This window comes from Papio anubis, chromosome X, assembly GCF_008728515.1.
Source record: "Papio anubis isolate 15944 chromosome X, Panubis1.0, whole genome shotgun sequence".
Classification (NCBI taxonomy): domain Eukaryota; kingdom Metazoa; phylum Chordata; class Mammalia; order Primates; family Cercopithecidae; genus Papio; species Papio anubis.
Genome location: NC_044996.1, coordinates 8,764,514 through 8,786,151, shown reverse-complemented (window position 1 = coordinate 8,786,151; position 21,638 = coordinate 8,764,514).

Below are 21,638 nucleotides of genomic sequence, written 5' to 3'. Positions count from 1 at the left end.
GTTGAATCCCACTTTATCATGGTGGAAAAGCTTTTTGATGTGCTGCTGGATTTGGTTTGCCAGTATTTTATTGAGGATTTTTGCATCGATGTTCATCAGGGATATTGGTCTAAAATTCTCTTTTTTTGTTGTGTCTCTGCCAGACTTTGGTATCAGGATGATGTTGGCCTCATAAAATGAGTTAGGGAGGATTCCCTCTTTTTCTATTGATTGGAATAGTTTCAAAAGGAATGGTATCAACTCCTTCTTTTACCTCTGGTAGAATTTGGCTTTGAATCCATCTAGTCCTGGACTTTTTTTGGTTGGTAGACTTTTAATTATTGCCTCAATTTCGGAGTCTGTTATTGGTCTAATCAGAGATTCAACTTCTTCTTGGTTTAGTCTTGGGAGAGTGTATGTGTCTAGGAATTTATCCATTTCTTCTAGGTTTTCTAGTTTATTTGTGTAGAGGTATTTGCAGCATTCTGTGATAGTAGTTTGTATTTCTGTGGGGTCAGTGGTGATATCCCCTTTATCATTTTTTATTGCATCTGTTTGATTCTTCTCTCTTTTCTTCTTTATTAGTCTTGCTAGCCATCTATCAATTTTGTTGATCTTTTCAAAAAACTGGCTCCTGGATTCATTGATTTTTTGAAGGGTTTTGTATGTCTCTATCTCCTTCAGTTCTGCTCTGATCTTAGTTATTTCTTGCCTTCTGCTAGCTTTTGAATGTGTTTGCTCTTGCTTCTCTAGTTCTTTTAATTGTGATGTTAGGGTGTCAATTTTAGATCTTTCCTGCTTCCTCTTGTGGGCATTTATTACTATAAATTTCCCTCTGCACACTGCTTTAAATGGAGGGACATGTATAGTCTTAAAACTTCCATGAGATGGGTGAGCTGAAAATAATGAGCAAGTAATTCCAGATAATAAGTTAGAAAAATAATATATAAGAAACTCAAATAAAGTAGAAGAAAATAATAAGGATAATAAAAGGAATGTATTACGTAGAAACATATATAGAAGAGAGAATCAACCAAGCCGGATGCTTAATATGTAAAAAGATAGTTAAAATTGATAGATCTCAGATAAATTTATCAAGAAAAAAGAAAGAACAAAGAAAACACAATGGGAATGAAAAGGTTATGCAATGGCAGATGTGGTAGAGATGACAAGGGTAAGAGGATATTATAAACAATTTTGTGACAAAGTATTTGAAAATATATGGTATATAGACAAAATGCTAGAAAAAGAGACATTACCAAATGTATTCAAGAAAAAATAGAAACATGGGTTTGTCTCATAAATATAAAAGAAATCTGCATTTAAAAGTCTTTCTATGAAGAAAACATAAATCTCAGGTGGTTTTATAATGGATTTTTATCAATAGTTTAAGGAAGAGATAAATTTCCTACTTGCAGAATTCTTCAGTAAATATAAACAAACAAATAAACAAAATATCCTTCTTTTTGTGGTGCTAGTAGAACCATAATAGCAAAGAAAGCAAAGAGTAATATGAAAAAAATGATAAGCACAGCCCAGCCCACACATGCACATAGATGCAAAAATCCTAATATATGGGATGCAGATCTTTAAATATATCCACTAACTGGCCACTTCTCACTGCTTCTTTCATTACCATCCTGAGATAAGCCACCATCACCTTTGCCTTGAATTAGTATTCTAATGGCATCCCTGCTGTACCTTTGCTCCCAATTCAACACAGCCGCCAGAGGGATCCTTCTGAAATGCATATCAGGTCCTATTCTTTAGCTACTCAGAGCTCTCCAGTGTTTCCATATCTCAATCATTGAAACCTAAAGCCCTCACAATGGTCTTCAAGGCCCTAGAACAGAGGATGGTTAACTGTGACCCATGAGCCAATTCCAGCCTGCTAACTATTTTTGTATTGCCCATGTTTAATAGTTTTAATATTTTAATAATAAATTTAATAATTTTAAAACTTTATTTTAATATTTAAAAAAATAACGAGAAGAAAATTTCATGACGTGAAAACTGTATGATATTCAAATGTCAGTGGTTTCAAGTAAAGTCTTATTGGCACACATTGACATCCATTTGTTTATGTACTGTCTAAGGCTGCATTGTATAACAACCAGCAACACTGACACCTTTATTTGTTAAAAATGCAAGGGATGTGTCTGAAATTGCTGTCCCCTCTGCCTGGATTGCTCTTCCAGTTAACAGAATGGCCTAATCCCTCCCTAATTCTTTCAGATCACTTTATCACTGAGCCTTTCTTGGCCACCCAGTATAAAATCGAAACCATTCTGTCCTGACCTAGATAGTCCCCATTCCATTTTCCCAATTTGTTTTTCTCCATTGTACTTGTCACCATCGAATATCCTTTCTATATTTTACTTATATATCTTGTTTGTTTTTTTGTCTCATGATGGGGAGTATTTTTCTTCTGTTGGCTGTTGGCCTGACATATAGAAAGTGCTCAATAAATGTTAGTAAATGAATAGATAAGTTGGTGATTAATAAAAATAGCCAGAATTATTGCATAGTCGTTATAAGTTAGACACTGTATTTTAAAATATTTGTCTTTAATTCGCAGAATAATAATGCAATGTGGGCATCACTAGCCCTGTTTTCTGAAGCAAGTAGCTAAGGTTCAAAGAGGTTATGTAACATACCAAAATGTGAGAAGGAATACAGAAATTCAGGTCACTAGTGAGCATTGTAGACCTTAGAAGAAACGCATTAAGCATGGGGGAGATCATTTTGAGAAGATTCTGGGCTGACATTTTGCTGGTTTGAGGAGTGATTTAACCAGGGACAGGGGTCTTTATTCTATTTGCATTCTATAGCAATTCAAAAGAAATTCGAGTTTGAAAAAAGACCTCTGAATAAATCAGTCACTAGGCAGGGATGGCAAACATGCTTATTGTGTTTCGATAAGTGCCACCTGTCATGGTGATATCACAGATGACGACTGTAAAATAAATATCACATGGAGTTAAAAAAAGCTATGGGGGCAGAATGCATTGCAAAGACCTAATAACTAGTGCAAGTGAAATATTTTGTAGTATTAAAGTGAAACTAATAACAGTCATTATGGATCAACACTGCTGCACTGAGGGACAAATATTCCATTTGCTCTGAGGATTGAGGAGTCTAATTTTATAGTTGGTAATTTTATAGCTGCACAAAGTTCTTTTATGAAACCATGTAGCAATATTTAATGTTTCAGAATCAAATATTGTATTTATTTTTTCTCTTTCTTCTAGGGAAAATAAAGTTGCAACGGCTTTTTCCTGGAATTTATCAAGGTTGACAAGTGAAGTTTTATGAATATGATTTCTATATCATCTCTTAAGGTTGCTGCAGTAAATATCCATAAGGTAAGACAAACAAGTAACTGGAGTTATTTCAGTGACTGATGCTTACCTGTGGGTTCACATTAAAACCACCCGGAAACTTTATAAAAAAGGACTTATGTCTGCCTGGCACCAGATATTTTAATAAATTTCCAACAACCAGCTTTTTGTTCCTTTTATCTTTTGTGATTTTATTGTTTCAATTTCATTTAGTTCAGCTCTGATCTTTGTTATTTATTTTCTTCTGCTGGGTTTGGATTTGGTTTGTTCTTGTTTCTCCAGTTCCATGAGGGTTTGTCTTGATGACCTGTCTAGTGCTGTCAGTGGAGTGTTGGAGTCCCCCACTATTATTGTGTTGCTGTGTATCTCATCTTTTAGGTCTAGTAGTAATTGTTTTATAAATTTGGAAGTGCCAGTATTATGTGCATAGATATGTAGAATTGTAGTATTTTCCTATTAGACTAGTCCTTTCATCATTATATAATGTTCCTCTTTATCTTTTTTAACCGTTGTTGCTTTAAAGTTTGTTTTGTCTGATATAAGAATAGCTACTCCTACTCATTTTAAGCATCTATTTGAATGGAATATCTTTTCCCACCACTTTAATTTAAGGCCCATGATATGGACCTTCAGGTTTCCCAGTGATGTGTTTGGGGGCAGACATTCACCTTCTCAAACTTTTGGCACTCACAGATTTTGGCTGTCTTATGGAGCCTGCAGAGGCAAGCTGCTTCCTGCACAGGGTCTGTGGATTCTCTGGACTTTTCTGGTATGTTCCTGCAGTAGTTCTTGGAGCAAAAGTTCATGATGTGAGTCTCCACATGCTGCTCTGTCTGTCCAAGCAGGAGCTGCAAGTTAGCCTTGCCCCCATCTGCCACTTTTCTCTAATTTTCAATTCATTATTTTATTCAGCCTTGTAATGAATTGTGATATGAATTACCAGAGACTAAGAATCAAAGTAAGGAATGCAGGAATTTCTCTACTTGGCTCTTCAAAGTGCCAAGAAAAGACCAATAATAATCACATGAATGGATTTTATTTCATTTCATCAGATATTAGGTGTTGAAAGGAACTGACTTACAATGGTTCAGAGTACAGGTACTGTGGAGAAACTGTATAATTTTGGTTCCCAGGTCAGCCACTAATTAACTCTGTGTATTGTGATAAGTTGCATACCTTCTCTGTTCTGTAGTGTTTATAATGGGGTTAACAATAATTTCTAGTGTAAAATAATACATGTTTTCTGTAACAAATATTATTAGAGTTGTTTTGTGCTAAATGAAAGCTATAGCTGAAAGACTCAATGAGGATGATGAAAAGGTTTAGCTTTACAAGGAGTCTGTGGGTTCTGGATCCAAGAAGACTCTGCCACTCTTCCTGGGTAATCTCATTCACTCCAATTAAAAATCATTCTCGTCTGTATGTAGATTGTCTTAAATCATTAGTCCCAGCCCAGATTGTCTCTTAAGTTCAGGTTCTATACTGTACTTACAAATTTCTCTGGGTCATCTCCAACTGGAGGTCTCATAAAAACCTGCAATTCATCATGCCTAAACTCACATTTACTCGATCACATTCCAGTTTACTCTGCCCCTTCCCCTGTCAATATTGGATAATAGCCTCACCATCTGCCTCAGTAAAATCTACTCTTTCAAGCCCTCTTTACCATTCTTATCATATCTGCTTTATTCCAGGCTTAGAAGGCAGCCTGGCAGAGTAAAAAGAGTGGTAAGTTACTTATCTTTTTACTTGTAAAATCATCATGTAAAATCTACCTTTGGTAGGCAGAGAAAAAAGTGGAAAGAGTACAGACTACAAGATCTATTCCCACTCTGCTACTTACATGATGTGTGCCTTGGCAAAATTACTGAATCTTTGATCCTCAGTTTACTCATCTGGAAAATGATGATCCTAATACCTACCTTGAGTGCAGGTTCCCAGGTCAGCCACTAATTAACTCTGTGTATTGTGATAAGTTACATACCTTCTGCGTAATGGAGACAGAAGAAGTTCAAGAAATGTAAGCCTCCTTTTGAATCTGTTGATACATGCCATCTGATCTTGTAAGCAGTTTAGCTCAGCAGTCGAAGAACAGTTTAAAATAATTTTATTCTTTACTAGCATCTCTTGAGGAATGTTAGTGTGAGATCTAACTTGCAATCCATTGAACTAAGCCTTCAAGTCTCCTTCCATTCCTTAATTCCCTTTCAGTCACATCTTCCCCAGAGCCATTCCCATGTCTAATTTATCTCTTCAACTCCAAACCTGATTCAATGTGATTAAAAACAAACATACAATCAGACCAAAAACAATAAAAAACAAACAAAAAAAAACCTTTATTGATTTCATTGTCATCTCTTCTACTTCTTTTACATCCACTCATCCTCTCTCCCAGAAAGCAAGACTCCTTAGGCTTCCAGAGGCTAAAGGAGGAAAGCAAGTTGCTGTGTATGTTGGTGGTGGGAGAGAAGGACAAGGGAAGAATCTGAGAGGGAAAATATAAAATTCTCTTTTCCTTGGAGGGGGTGGCAGCCTGTAAACCTTCAAAAGTCCACAAAGCAATGTGTATGCTGTCACAGGAGCCATTATTCAAACCATTAACATCTCTTGTCTATTGCTATAGCCTCCTAACCTGATCTCCATCTCCCTCCAGTCTCTCAATGACCAATTCATCTTTTATACTACCACTAGAGTATTTTTTTTCTGTAAAAAAAGCTCTTGAGATAGCAATATTTCTCTGCCACTCCCAGCCCAGGCTTTCTACCAACTGTATGATAAAGTCCAAAGCCTCTAGCACAGTATATAAGCACAATCTAACCTTCTATATGTTTTTTTCTTTTTTTTTCAAATTGTCCAGTTCCGCTGATCCCCTTCCTGTCCCCACCCCTGCCTCTTAATCAAGATACTAACTAGTGAGAACACATTGTCCTGTTCCAGGTGTCAATAAATCTGCACATATTGTTGTCTTTGACCGGAAGATCATGCTGTCTTTTTCTTTATGTGTGTGTTTATATATTCATACTTGAGGGCTCTAAGTACTAGGTTTTTCTCTTTTTTTGGTTATCCATAGGGAAGTCTACTTCTGATATTTTGTACAACACATTCATTAGATGACAACTAGTTAACAAGTGCCTCTATGCCCCAGGTCACAACATACCTCCTAGAGCAGATGCAGGAGTAGAAATGTTGCTTCTCTTTGTCTTTCATATCCTGTATTCTTTCCACTACATCATGTTGCATTCTTAGTATCAGATTCTATGTTAGGAATTAAGGATGAAATCATCTTGGAATGTTCATCTGCTTTGAAAATCCCTTAGTAAATATAATGTCTGCTTGACTTAAGTTATAACTAAAGCTTTCTGACATTCCCTAATGACATTAGGAAACAGAGTTCTATTGCTGGTCCCCTTTTGTGTTTTTCCATTACTGTGTCTCACCCTGTTAACCATGACTGAGACACAATTTTTGATATTTTTGCTGGTGCTTACATGCATCCCTTGCCGTGACCATTGAAAGTGCATCAATAATTATGCTATGCTTTCTGACAAGGAAAAAACCGGAATGACCTTGTAAGGCCTCAGGGAGGCAAGTGGATGAAACCCCAGCTGTGTCACAGAGTTCCAATTTACTGCCACTCTGTTGATTATATGCTTGCCTATTTCCTGAAATAGTGAAAAGCTGTCAACTTGTAAAGCAAATAGACCACACACGGCCAATGGTGAGGGTTTGTAATCTGAGAATTTGGTGAAGTGAGCATTGAATATCTGTACTGATGCTCTAAACTGTGTGAGGAATGTTTATATCACTTAGGAATCGTAAAGTAAGGTACTTTTTTTTGAAGTCTTCCTATTTCAAGGTGAAGAAGTGAATGTGGCTGATACAACATCAGCTACCAGAAAGCAGACCAAGACATAGAGATACTATCACATCCAACATCACAGTATTTGGAAAGCCTATACTTATGGGATTCAGGTTTACCATGCTTTTTATCTTAGAGGGTGCTTTTACAAACTGTATTTAATTTGATCCTAGTGACAACTGTAATGTAAGGATAGTGATAATTATCGTCATTTTGTCCATGAGGAAACTGAGGCACAGAGTGGCGATGACTTGACCAAAGTCACTCAGCTTGTCAGTGGTAGAGCTCAGGTCTGTCATTTTACAGTATCACACTGCTGTCTTTCTCTTAAATAATGCATTCTTTATAAGACCAGAAGATTGAGAGAGAAGAGTGGAAAAGGGGAGTAACCAGCTATGAAATTTCACTGTTAGCTAAATGCTGTGCTAGCTGCTTTTTATCTCCTTTTAACCTCTCAAAAACTTTATTAGGTCCTTGTCTTCCTGTAACTGAAGAGGTTGCCAGGAGTTAGGAGTTTCAGTGCTAAAACCAAAAACATGTGGTCAATGTATGTAAAATATTGCGAATTTCATTGAGTGGATATGAAATTTGAGGCTTGACATGATTGGGTAACTTGTACCCAGAAATGTATGATTTTTTTGTTTTGTTTTGTTTTGTTTTGTTTTGGTTGTTGTTTTGTTTGTTTGTGACAGAGTCTTGCTCTTTCGCCAGGCTGGAGTGCAGTGGTGCAATCTCGGCTCACTGCAACCTCTGCCTCCCAGGTTCAATTGATTCCCTTGCCTCAGCCTCCCGAGTAGGTAGGACTACAGGCATGCGCCACAATGCCCGGCTAATTTTTTGTATTTTAGTAGAGACGGGATTTCACCATGTTGTCCAGGATGGTCTCGATCTCTTGACCTCGTGATCCTCCCGCCTTAGCCTCCCAAAGTGCTGGGATTACAGGCGTGACCCACCACGCCCAGCCAAAATTTCACTGTCAGCTAAATGCTGTGCTAGCTGCTTTTTGTCTCCTTTCAACCTCTCAAAAACTGTATTAGGTCCTTGTCTTTCTGCAACTGAAGAGGTTGCCAGGAGTTAGCAGTTTCAGTGCTAAAACCAAAAAGATGTGGTCAACATACGTAAAATATTGTGAATTTAATTGAATGGATATGAAATTTCTGGCAATGTTTGTACATATGAACAAAATAATTTTACAATCATGTTCTCAATAAATTCATGTTTTAAGTGCATGTTTGGTGGAAATTAATATTCTATATTGGAAATATAATAATGAGAAGTAATTTTAGAAAAAAGATGGTTTAAAAATGCATTTAATTAAAACATGAAAATTTACATTATTTAGAATCTGACTTTTTATTACAGTTTACAACTTAATTTACAGTAAGATAATAGAGGAAGACATAATATGAAAATTAAACTCTGAAAAGAGAAGGGCTTAAGAAGAGATAAAACTGAAAATGTACAAAGAAATGTCAAAAGGTTATTTTTAATATGAGCTTTAAAATTGTTGGTTGAAGAAAAGTTAGGAAAATGAAAAATCTTATTAAACAGTTACCCGAAAATATAAAAGAAGTCCTGGGCATAGTTACCAGAAAGGGAAAGTTCCATGACTGAGGAATGATTTAATATAATAATATAGCTGAATCAAAGGATCAGAGAGGAGGCTGGGTGGAAATAAGAGTAATTCTCTGGAACCTGTTGACCTACCTGTTGGAGGATGGGAACAACCGGTGAGGATGGGTTTGGTTTTAAAACTATTTTTCCAGTAATGAAGTTCTAATTTGCATGGCTGCATCGTCAATTTCCATATCTCTGGTTAGAAAACTAAAAAGGCACAAAAGTCAAAAAAGTAATGGTGCAGACAATTTGAAATCTTATACATGCAGGGCACAGCCAAAACCTACTTTTTCTTTTAGAGAGGCTGTATATTCAACCTAAACCCTCATTAGGAAAGTTTAACTATGAATGCTAACACAAGGGCCCCTGACAATGCTGCCGCCAGGAGTCTGCAAGTGTCTCAAAATAGTAGTTTTGCCAGAGTAGTCTAGGCATTTGGATAATTTATACAAAACCTCTTTTCTGAAGGAATTCACATAAGTGAGAGGAGACTGTCAATCTCTACCAGAAATCAAACTATGTAGAAACCCCAAAATAGTATTTAAACTTACAAATGGCTTCAATAATATGTCAATTAATAATATAAAGTCTTATGAGTAAAAAGTACATTGCAAACTCAGTTTCAACATGAGATAATTAAATATGCAATATAATAGTAAGATACTTAATATCCTCTTGTCTTTATCCTTGTTTCCTTAAGAATTGTGGTTAAGACTATTATTCCTCACAACTTTATATATAAGCTAATTTTTCTTATTTTCCCATTTTTTCTCCAACTAGTTTCTGGCAAGAGCCTAAATATAGACATTCCCTTAACCTAATTAAGAATGCATTAAGTTAATTAGGTCATGTATAATATACTTTCCATATTAATCAGCCTCAATCCTGGAGACTTACTTTCCCTCAGTCAAATTTCTGGTATTTCCTTTACCTGTCATGTCCCTACAGAATCCCTGTCAGTTTTCTTCATCCTGTCAGAAAACGGAGGCCAACCTCCGCTACCTCTTCTTTATCTAAATGTTTACTCAACTTAATGTTACACAAGATTATAAGCATCTAATGTCCCTGCTTTCAAATAATTCCATTATAAATTACCCAAGGTTTTCATTACCAGTAGGAATGTTGAAAGCACTCAATTAATATTCACTGACTGTGTTCTTATTAAATACAGAAGTGCTCATCTTGTAAAATCTACCTTTAGCAGCCTGAGAAATTGACTGGACATATATAGGTGCTGACTTCACCACCTGACAGTATGAAAACAATAAGGACTGCAGCTATTCTGCTGAAGGATTACATATGAAAATATCACAAACTTGTAACATGCTAATATCACACCATGAAGCAAATATAATGCCTGCAATGTAGCTAAAGTTGCATAAACAAATAATGAAATTCTGAATGGCTTCCCTCTGTGAGTTTAGAGTTTAGCAATTGCACTTAGCTATCACATGCATATTTTTCCTAAGGTATTATCACAGCTATTTAAATTCCCTTCTTCAAATTCAAAGAAGATAATGTAACATCACTGTAGAGCATGCCTGACAGAAAATGGGCACACGTAACTGCTGAGTGACCAATCACGACTAGGAAGAGATGAATCTTTCTTAAGATAATTTTTATAAAATTACACCCCATATCATTAATGAACTAGATAAATGAAAGTATGTCAGGCACAAGGTGGTCTGGTCTTGAAGTCATTGAGCTACTTAAAACACTCCCTCAAGAGAAACAGTCAAGATGGCAGAATAGAAGTCTTCACCAAACACCCCCCACACAAAGATACAACATTAACAACTACACACACACAAAAAGCACTTTCATAAGAACCAAATACCATGTGAGAATACACAATACGTGGTTTTAACTTCATTTCACTGAAAGAGACACTGAAGAGGTAGGAAAAATAATGTAGAATCACAGGTGCTACCCTTCCCCAGTCACCTGCAGCAGTGGCATAGTGCAGAGAGCAATTCTGTATGCTGGGGATATAGAGACTGTAACAATTGTGAGGCATTGAATTCAGTGTTTCCCTCTTGGGCCAGAAGGGACCCCACTGCCTTAAAGGGAAGGACCCAGTCCTGGTAGGATATATCACCTGTTAACTGAAGAGACCTTGGCTCATAAATAACTAGTAGTGATGAACACCAAATAAGCTCCTAGGGACTCCAGTTCCAGACCTTGGCTCTTGAATAGCATTTCTGGAATGGCTCTGGGCCCAGAGTGGAGCCCACTGCTCTGAAGGGTGCATCCCAGGCCAGGCAGCATTCACTGCAAGCTGACTGAAGAGACCTTGGGCATAAAGGGAAAATTGGTACCCTGGAAGAAAAAAAGTTACGCTGGGAGAACTGCTTGTGGGCCTGTAGGTACTGGTGGTTACAGGGTGAGGATTCTCTGACACTGGAAAGGGGCAGGAAGAGTAGAAAGGACTGCATCTCGTGCTTTTAGTGCCAGCACAGCGGCAGTACAATAGAACACCAGGTAGACTTCTAAGGTTTTTTACTGTAGTCCTTGGCACCCAGAGGATGGCACATCTGGACCCACCTGGGGCTTGACGGAATTCACTGCCATGAAAGGAAGCACACAGGCTTGGCTGGCTTTAGTACCTGCTGATTGCAGAGTCATGGAGCCAGATTTGAGGCTTGTAGACGGGGAGTGATTACAGTGGACCTTGGGTGAGAATCGCTACCATGCTGGCTTGAGGTCTGACCCAGTTTAGTCCCAGTGGTGGTGGCCACAGGGGTGCTTGTGTCACTCCACCCTCAGCTCTAGGCAGTTCGGAAAAGAGAGAGGATACTGTAAGTTTGGGAGAAAGTAAGGGAATAGAACAAGAGTCTCTGCCTGGTAATTCAGAGTATTCTTTCAGATCTTACCCAAGACCATCAAGGTAGTACCTCTACAGGTCCATAAAAACCACAGCATTTCTGGGATTAGGATGCCTTCTAAAGCAGATACAGCTTAGATCACGGCATAAAAGTCCTTTTGAATACCTGGAAAGTCTTTCCAACTAGAACAGGTACAAACAATCCCATACTGTGAACACTACAATAAATACCTAACTCTTCAATGCCCAGACACAGATGAATATCCACAAGCATCAAGATCATCCCGGAAATCATGACCTCACCAAATGAAATAAGGCACCAGGGTTCAATCCTGGAGAAACAGACATACGTGAAATTTCAGACAGAAAATTCAAAATGGTTGTCTTGATAAAACTCAAAGAAATTCAAGATAACACAGAACGAATTTAGAATTATATTAGATAAATCGAACAGAGATTGAAATAATTAAAAGAAATCAAGCAGAAATTCTTGAGTTAAAAAACGCAATTGGCATACTGAGGAATGCATCAGCACTCTTTACTAGCAGAATTCATCAAGCAGAAGAAAGAATTAATGAGCTTGAAGGTAGGCTATTTCGAAATACACAGGGAGAGAAAACAAAAAAAGAAAAGAATAAAAAACAAGAAGCATACCTACAGGATCTAGAAAGTACTCTCAAAAGGCAAATCTAAGAGTAATTTGCCTTAAAGAGGAGGTAGAGTAAGAGAGGGGGTAGAACGTTTATTCAAAGGGATAATAACAGAGAACTTCTCAAATCTAGGAAAAGATATCAATATTCAGTACAAGAAGGCTATAGAACACTAAGCAGATTAACCCAAAGAAGACTCCCTCAAGGAATGTATTAATTAAACTTCCAAATATCATGGATAAAGGGTTCTAAAAGCAGCAAGAGAAAAGAAACAAATGACATACAATGAAGCTCTAATACATCTGACTGCAGACTTTTCAGTGGAAACCTCACAGGCAGGAGACAGTGACATGACATATTTAACATGCTGAAGGAAAACTTTTACTCTAGAATAGCATATCCAGTGAAAACATCTTTCAAACCTGAAGGAGAAATAAAAACATTCCCAACTAAAAGCTGAGAGATTTCATCAATACCAGATCTGTCCTACAAGAAATGCTAAAGGGACTAATTCAATCAGAAAGAAAAGGATGTTAATGAGCAATGAATAGTCATCTGAAGGTACAAAACTCACTAACAATAGTAAGTACACAGAAAAACACAGAATATTATGAAACTGTAACTGTGGTGTGTAAACAATTCTTATCCTACATAGAAAGACTAAATAATGAACCAATAAAAAATAATAAATACAGCAACTTTTCAAGACATGGACAATATAATGAGATATAAATAGGAACAGCAAAAGTCAAAATGCCTGGGAATGAAATCAAGGTGTAGAAATTTTGTTAGCATTTATTTGCTTATTTCTTTGATTATGCAAACAGCATTAAGTTGTTGTCACATTAAAATAATGGGTTATGAGATACTATTTGCGAGCCTCATGGTAACCTCAAAGCAAAAATTATACAAGGGATGCATAAGAAATAAAAATAAAAAATTAAATCTTACCACCAGAAAACAATATCAAAGATCAATGAAACAAAAACCAGGCTTTTCAACAAGTTAAACAAAGTTGACACACCTTTAGTAGGACTGACTAGGAAAAAATAAGACCCGAATAAACAAAATCATAGATGAAAAGGAAAACATTACAATTGATACTACAGGAATTCAAAGGATTAGTACTGGCTACTATGAGCAATTGTATGCTAATAAAGTAGAAAATCTAGGAAAAGTGGACAAATTTCTAGACACATACAACTTACCAAGATTTAACCATGAAGAAACCCAAAACTTGAACAAACCTATAAAAAGTAACAAGAATGAAGCCATAATAAAAAGTCTCCCAGTAAAGAAAAGCTCAGAACCTGGTGATTTCACTGCAGAATTGTATCAGACATTTAATGAAATAATACCAATCCTTCTCAAGGTATTTTAAAAACAGAGGGGATGGGAACACTTCCAAACTCATTCTATGAGGCCAGTATTACCTTGTTACCAAAACAAAACAAAGACACTTCAAAAAAAGAAAACTTCAGGCCAATCTCTCTGAAAAATATTGCAGAAATCCTCAACAAAATAATAGCAAACTGAATTCAGCAATACATTAAAAAGATAATTTATCGTGATCAAGTAGGATTTATTCCTGGGATACAAGGATGGTTCAACATACACAGATCAATCAATGTGATACATCATATCAACAAAATGGAGGGCAAAAACATGACTATTTCTTTCTTTTTTTTTTTTTTTTTTAGAGGGAGTTTTGCTCTGTCATCCAGGCTGGAGTGCAGTGGCACAATCTCGGCTCACTGCAAACTCGCCTCCCGAGTTCATGCCATTCTCCTGTCTCAGCCTCCAGAGTAGCTGGGACTACAGGCGCCTGCCACCACGCCCGGCTAATTCTTTTGTATTTTTAGTAGAGACGGGATTTCGCCGCATTAGCCAGTATGGTCTCGATCTCCTGACCTCGTGATCCGCCCGCCTCAGCCTCCCAAAGTCCTGGGATTACAGGTGTGAGCCACCACGCCCGGCATAACTGTTTCAATTAATGATGAAAAGCATTTTATAAAATTCAGTGTGCTTTCGTGATAACAAAATAAAAAACAAACCCTCAGAAAACTGAAAAGAAACATACTTCAACATAAAAGCCATATACAATAAACTTGCAGCTAGCACTATACTAAATGACAAAAAACTGAAAGCCTTTCCTCTAATGTCTGGAATAATACAAGCATGCCTACTTTCCCCACTGGTATTCAACATAGTACTAGAAGTCCCAGAGGGAGGGAGGGAGGGAGGGAGGGAAGGAGGGAGGGAGGAAGGGAGGGAGGGAGGGAGGGAGGGAAGGTTCAAATTGGAAAGGAAGTAGTCAAATTATCCTTGTTTGCTGATGGTATGATCTTATATTTGGAAAAAAACTAAAGACTCTACCAGAAAACAGAACTGATCAACAAATTCAGTTGATAAACAATAAAGTTGCAGGATACAAGATTAACATACAAAATTCAGTATCATTTCTTTATAGCAACAGTGAACAATCTGAAAAAGACACAAAACCGTAATGCCATTTATAACAACCACAAATAAAATTAAATACCTAGGAATTAACCAGAGAAATGAAAGATTGCTACAATGAAAACTATAAAACACTGATGAAAGAAATTAAAGAGGACACCAAAAATGAAAGTTACTCAAAAACTTAAATATAGAGCTACTGTACAATCCAGCAAACTCACTGTAGGTATAGACTCAAAGGAAAGGAAATCAGTATGTTGAAGAGATATCTGCACTCCAATGTTTGTTGCAGCACTATTCACAATAGTCAAAATTTGGAAGCAACCTAAGTGTCCATCAACAGAAAAATAAAGCAAATGTGGTACCTATACACAATGAAATACTATTCAGCCATAAAAAGGAATGAGGTCCAGTCATATGCAACAACATGGATGGAACTGGAGGTCATTACATTAAGTGAAATAAGCCAAGCATAGAAAGACAAACATCTCATGTTCTCACTTTAGGATCTAAAAATCTAAACAATTGAACTCATGGATATAAAAAGTAGAAGGATGCTTACCAGAGGCTGGAAAGGGTAGTGAAGGAATGAGGAGTATGTGGGGATGGTTAATGTGTACCAAAAATTAGTTATAATAAATGAATAAGACCTAGTATTTGCTGGGACAACAGGGTGACTATAGGCAATAATAACTTAACTATATATTTTTAAATAACTAAAAGAGTATAATTGGATTGTTTGTAACACAAAGGATACACGCTTGAGGGGATGGATACCCCATTTTCCATGATGTGACTATTACATATTGCATACCTGTATCAAAACTTCTCATGTAACCATACGTATATACACCTATTATGTATCCACAAAACTTAAATTTTTAAAAATCCCCTTGGTATGACTGAGCACTATGGTGTCTCAATGCAGCAGCAAATAAATTCCACATGTATCAGTCTTATATGTATACTCTCATGCTCACAATATTTTATAAGTAAAACTGTTCATAAAAAGAAGGGTGCACTGGAAAAGTTATAGACATCTATTGCTCCTGCTGGGATAAATAAAAAGATATGTAAATTAGAAAAAATTGGAAAATAAAACATAATTCAAATTCTTACTTGCCCACAATTAAACATCATCTATGGGCACTGACTGAGCACTTGGTGCTGTCATTTTTATGTCCCTTCACTACTTGTCTTTCCAATGTAATCTCCCACTAGCCTATATATGTGGCAGGACAATTATTAATTGTCATTCTTAAGTATCTACAGTAATTTTACACTACAGTTAGGAACTTTTTTGTGTGTGTATGTGTTCTCTGCTGCTAAAATAATTAGATCTTGACTCCAAATTAGTTAAAACCTGAGAATCAATTCTCTCCTGGTTTTTATTTGTTTGTTTGCTTGCTTTGTTTTTAGTTCATGTTCCTGGCTATGCTTATGGTTCAAATGTTAAGCTTCGATTAGGTCTTTTCAGTTGTCACGTGGATATTCTATTCAGAAGCTAAATACTGTTTTCTATTATTAGGATAAATTTTATTGTTTGCTTTCCCTCTTTTCTCATCTAAAATTTTACTTGACTCCTGAGAAAACACAATACCCCAATTCTCTTAGTATTTTTCTACTCTATTAGGACATAAAATCTTCCACATTTCCCTAGAATTTTGTCTGTTTAAATTCAAATATGCCTCTTTGGCCTCATCCTTCCAGAAAAGCTGTGACCCTTATTATAATTTACAACTTCTGGCTTTCAGTTTCCTAGAGTCTTTTGTTAAGCTGGCAAGTGATAATGACTGCCAAATGGTAATGATACAGAGTTGTGACTCATGCATTAACTATTTCATAACTGTTTAACCCCCTTTTATTTTTAAGTTCTGATAACTTTATTATCCCTAATTATCAATTTTTACATGTCTTTTAAATTACAAAGGCCATGAAGAAAACACATTTTAGAAAAGCACTTTTTTTAGTTCTAGTTTTCTTTCTAAGATGATGTAGTGACAGCAAATTAATTTTTGTTTAGCTATTTCCTGTTTGTTTAGTAACAAAGAGGAGATACTGGAAGCTGTTCAAAAAAAGGTAGAGAAATTCTGAAACAAAAAGAACTGAGCAGGTGGATGTATTTCCTCCTAGAAGGATAAGGAAAAAGACATGGAGTATGAAATTAATTGGGACGAGAAAGAAAATTAGCATATGCCAAATAAATTAAGAAAATAAAAAAGATGATGAGTAGGTGAAAAAGACATCTGGGGCTTCTTGGAGAAAAGCTGAAGTCTAGGCCAGTTATCAAACCCTAGAGTGGACATCTAGAGGAGATGAAGGTGGAGAGAGAGGAAGGAAGCAGGGTGGGTGGGGTATGGGAAAGAGAGAAAGAGGAGAGGCAGAGGGAAGGAGAAGTAGGAATGGAGAGAAGATGGCACAGGGAGCAAGGAGGGAGAGAGTAAAAGGAAGAGGGGTGTTGAAAGAGGCAGGGTGGGAGGGGGAAGAGAGGGAAAGGGAGCAGAAGAAGGGGGGATATAGATGGAAGAAAAGGTTGAAAAGAAGAGAAACAGAGAGTAAGGGAAACAGTGAGGGATGTAGAGAGAGAAGAAGGGAAAGGAAATGAAAAAGAAAAAGTACAGTGGGGAGGGAGAGAAAAGGGAAGGTATGAGAAGAAAAAGAAGGGAGAAAGAGGGAAGGAGAGAGGGGAAGAGGTTTTTGCTAGCTACTTTTGGTCCATTCGGTCCTTGGTTGGGCTCTACCAGCTGTATTCTTACCAACCAGCCAGTGTATGACATAAGCAAATGTTTAAAGTTCAATTGTACATGCTCCTCATTCATGTTTAATTAGTTGAGTTGGAAGAGGACTGATATTTCAATCAGAGTAAGTTTCTGTACCTGGTTTTTGGAAGGTCTTATAATACCCAAATATATTTGATGCAATTGCATTTGAGAGGAAGATTTAGTAACCATCAATTGTGATGAAAAATATTGTTTCTTATAGTCCTCTCAAACCTCAAATCCAAAATTTAGTGGCATATTTAAGGAACGCATTTTGTATATATATTTTAAGTTCATGCCTCCACTTTTATTAACTTTTTGTGTTTTAAATTCCAGCTGCTACTAATCAAAGCATTAAAAAAATCATCATAATGTTAAGGACATTTCTACATATCTCTTTCCCTGGTGATGCACTCCTGGACTGAAATACTTGGATTATCTGCCGTAAAGAGCATCGTTTGATTCAAATCAAGATACAGAGTCATGGTTGAATGACTCTACCTGAGGTCAAACTGTCTGGCTTTAGATCCCAGATCACCATTTGTTCTTTTATTGGATGAGGATGACTTCAGAAGATGGGCAATGGAGGAAGATACTTACAATTTTCACCCAAGTTACTCATCATGGATGTGAAACCTGTTCTTGGGTGTAAATTCCCAGGCCACAGGAATACATGTTACATATGCTGGTATGACATGGCTTTCAGTTTTTGTTACACAAACACAAGCAAAAAACTAAATGCCATTTTTTTTGTTGTTGTTGTTTTTGAGACAGAGTCTTGCTCTGTCGCCAGGCTGGAGTGTAGTGGTGAGATCTCGACTCACTGCAACCTCCGCCTCCCGGGTTCAAGCGATTCTCCTGCCTCAGCCTCCTGAGTAGCTGGGACTACAGGAGCATGCCACCATGCCCAGATAATTTTTGTATTTTTTTTTTTTTTTTTTTTTTTTTTTGAGGCAGTCTGCTCTGTCCCCAGGCTGGAGTGCGGTGGCGGGATCTCGGCTCACTGCAAGCTCCGCCTCCGGGTTCGCAGCCATTCTCGGCCTCAGCCTCCAGTGCTTCTGGGACTACAGAAGGCCGCCACCTACGCCCGGCTAGTTTTGTATTTCTTAATAGAGGCGGGTTTCACCCGTGTTAGCCAGGATGGTCTCGATCTCCTGACCTGCGTGATCCAGCCCGTCTGGGGCCTCCCCAAAGAGATGCTGGGATTACAGGCTTGAGCCACCGCGCCCGGCCAATTTTTGTATTTTTAATAGAGGCAGGGTTTCACCATATTGGCCAGGCTGGTCTCGAACTCCTGACCTTGTGATCTGCCCACCTCGGCCTCCCAAAGTGCTGGGATTACAGGTGTGAGCCACCATGCCTGGCCAAGAAAATGACTTCTTGAACAAAGAAGCATAGGGCTATTATGGTTATCAAAGCATATCCTTTTATTGCTTTCCGTGACTGTGCTGTTCATTAAGCAGAAGTGTTATTATCATATAGTATCCACTTTATAGATCAAAAAAATAAAAGCTCAAAGATATTACTTATTTAAATCTCAGTCAGCTTTTCTGACTTTTGCTTCATATTATGATGGGGAAGCATGAATTTCTATTGTTAAGCCTCAATCCTCCTCTTATGACTCAACAAGTTATTTTAAAACTTAGAACCTATAAAAGGGAAAATAATATTACCTCATAGGGTAAAGAATGGCAAGAGATGACATATAAAGTATCTAACGCTTGTCTGGCACATTTTATGCAGACAAAAACACCAGGTACTTTTATTTCCAGAACATTGCCCTGCCTTTGATTAAAAGTATCATCTTTTAATGATAACAAGTGTTACTGTTTTTTCCTAATCACTTTAATAGTGTTTTCATTGTCAAAGATGTATAAAACTTAGATAAGAACAAAAAAGAAAATTAAAATCACCTATAATTTCACCACTCAGAGATATGTCATAAAATGTAGGCCTTTGGGTGTATATATTTATAGTCGATGTAATGTGTATATATCTGTATACATACATATATATAAAACAGAGCATGGGTTCACAACCTATGTGGTTGCACAGAGCCGCATGTTTAGAAGGATACTTGGTTTAATTTACTGCTGTTACCTTCTTGAAATTCTTAATAAGTTTTGAGTAGGAGGCCTCACATTTTCATTTTGCACTCTGCTTCACAAATCATGTCGCTAGTCTGGCACTCACAGTAGAGTTTTTAAAAAATTGGAAAGATGTTTGAAGTTAGACTGTGAATATATACTGTTTAGTAATCTGACGTTTGCACATAATAAATTGTGTCCATTTTCCCATGTCATCAAATATTTTTATCACATGATTTTCATGAGTGCATTGTGTTTTCTATTGTCCAGTCCATGAAGTCTCAGTATTCACAGTTTTTACTCTTGACGCTACTATCGGCTTCAGTTTATAATTATCTGAAAATAAACAATATCCATACATATTTTAAATACAATATCTAGGAAGGTTGTAATTTAAAATTAATTGGTACACTATGAATTCTCAAAAATGCTGTCTTTTTAGCCATATCAAGAGTTCACTTTACCTGGTAAAATGCACTACCTTTCTATGTTAGTAAAATTCTTAGACTAGGACTATTAAATGATGTGTTAGGAGATCTTACCTCCATTTACTCATGTAGGTAAGATTTTGCTTGCCTTTCCCAAGCACATTCTAACTGAGGGAGAAGTAAAGAATTTATAAGTGACTTAGCACTTAAACCTAACCCGAAGCACCCTACAAGATAACTAGAGTAATAATTTATTCTGAGTAGAAACTCCTAAACTTGGTAATAAATTCGATAATATAAATATGTTAACAAATAGTTAAAAAGGAGGATAAATCTTTTTTTCCAATATCTGAGCAGTATGAAATAAGAGCTCTTGGCAAATGAATCCAATAAAAAATTCCCTAATTGCAGAAAAGCAGTTCGAAAGTGATTTTGCAAATCAAAGGGAGCATTTGGGATTAGCTTTCAAAATGAAGACTGGAGTCCTACATCTTTATTACAGCAAGAATGGTGAGCCGAGCAAGCTTAAAAAGTGGTCACGTGAAACAGTAAAAAGAATAGAATCTTGATTATAGTAAATTTAAATTTGGCCTGACTAGAAATGGTAAATTTTGCAGAAAGGCAACGGAAATTACACTGGAACTTGGCATATCTCTCAGGAAGTAGACGAGATGAATAATAACAGCAAATTTCATGGCTTTGAGAGCTCAAAGAATCATCATATGTACATGCACAGTTCCTTTAAAAAGCCATGCTTTCTATCCAGCGTTGATTTTTGAGAATCTCTTTACAGATTAAGTAAGTTCTTTTTATTTATTGCAAATGTGATTGCTCCTCAGTAATGTGCCCTTATGTCCCTTCGGGATTCTTACTAAACTGAAGCCAATAATAGCATCAAATACCGAAAACTGTGAACACTGGGGTTTCATGGGACATCATTTAATGGTATATTTAATATTTTCACTAACATATAAAGATAATGCCTTTCTTACCACTCAGAATGAGTAGGTAAATTGGACTTTTGATGCAGTTTACAAGATCTAGCATATTTGAGAATTTGTAGTATGAGAATTAATTTTACATATCTAACTGCTGAGAGTGAATTTTAAATACAAAATATATATTGCATGTATTTAAAAGCAATTTTAACTGATGAATAATATTTGTACACATTAATGAGGGTTCATGTAATATTTTGTTACATGCATAGCATGATTTCATAAGCCTCTTTGCCATTTGTATATTTTCTGTTTTGAAATATCTATTCATATATTTTGTCTATTGTTTAATTGAATTATTAGATTTTTTCCTATATAATTGTTTGTGCTCCTTATATATTCTTATAATTAATCCCTATAATTAACGGGTAGTTTGCAGATATTTTCTTTCATTCTGTGGGTTATCTCTTCATTTTGTTAATTTTTTCCTTTGCTGTGCAGAAACTTTACAACTTGATATGATCCCATTTGGCTACTTTTGCTTTGGATGCCTGTGCTTGTGGGCTACTACTCAGGAAATTTTCTCCCAGATCAATGTCCTGGAGATTTTCCCCAAAGTTGTCTTGTAGTTGTTTCCCAGTCTTAGGTCTTAGATATAAGTCTTTAATTCATTTTGATTTGATTATCGTATATGTT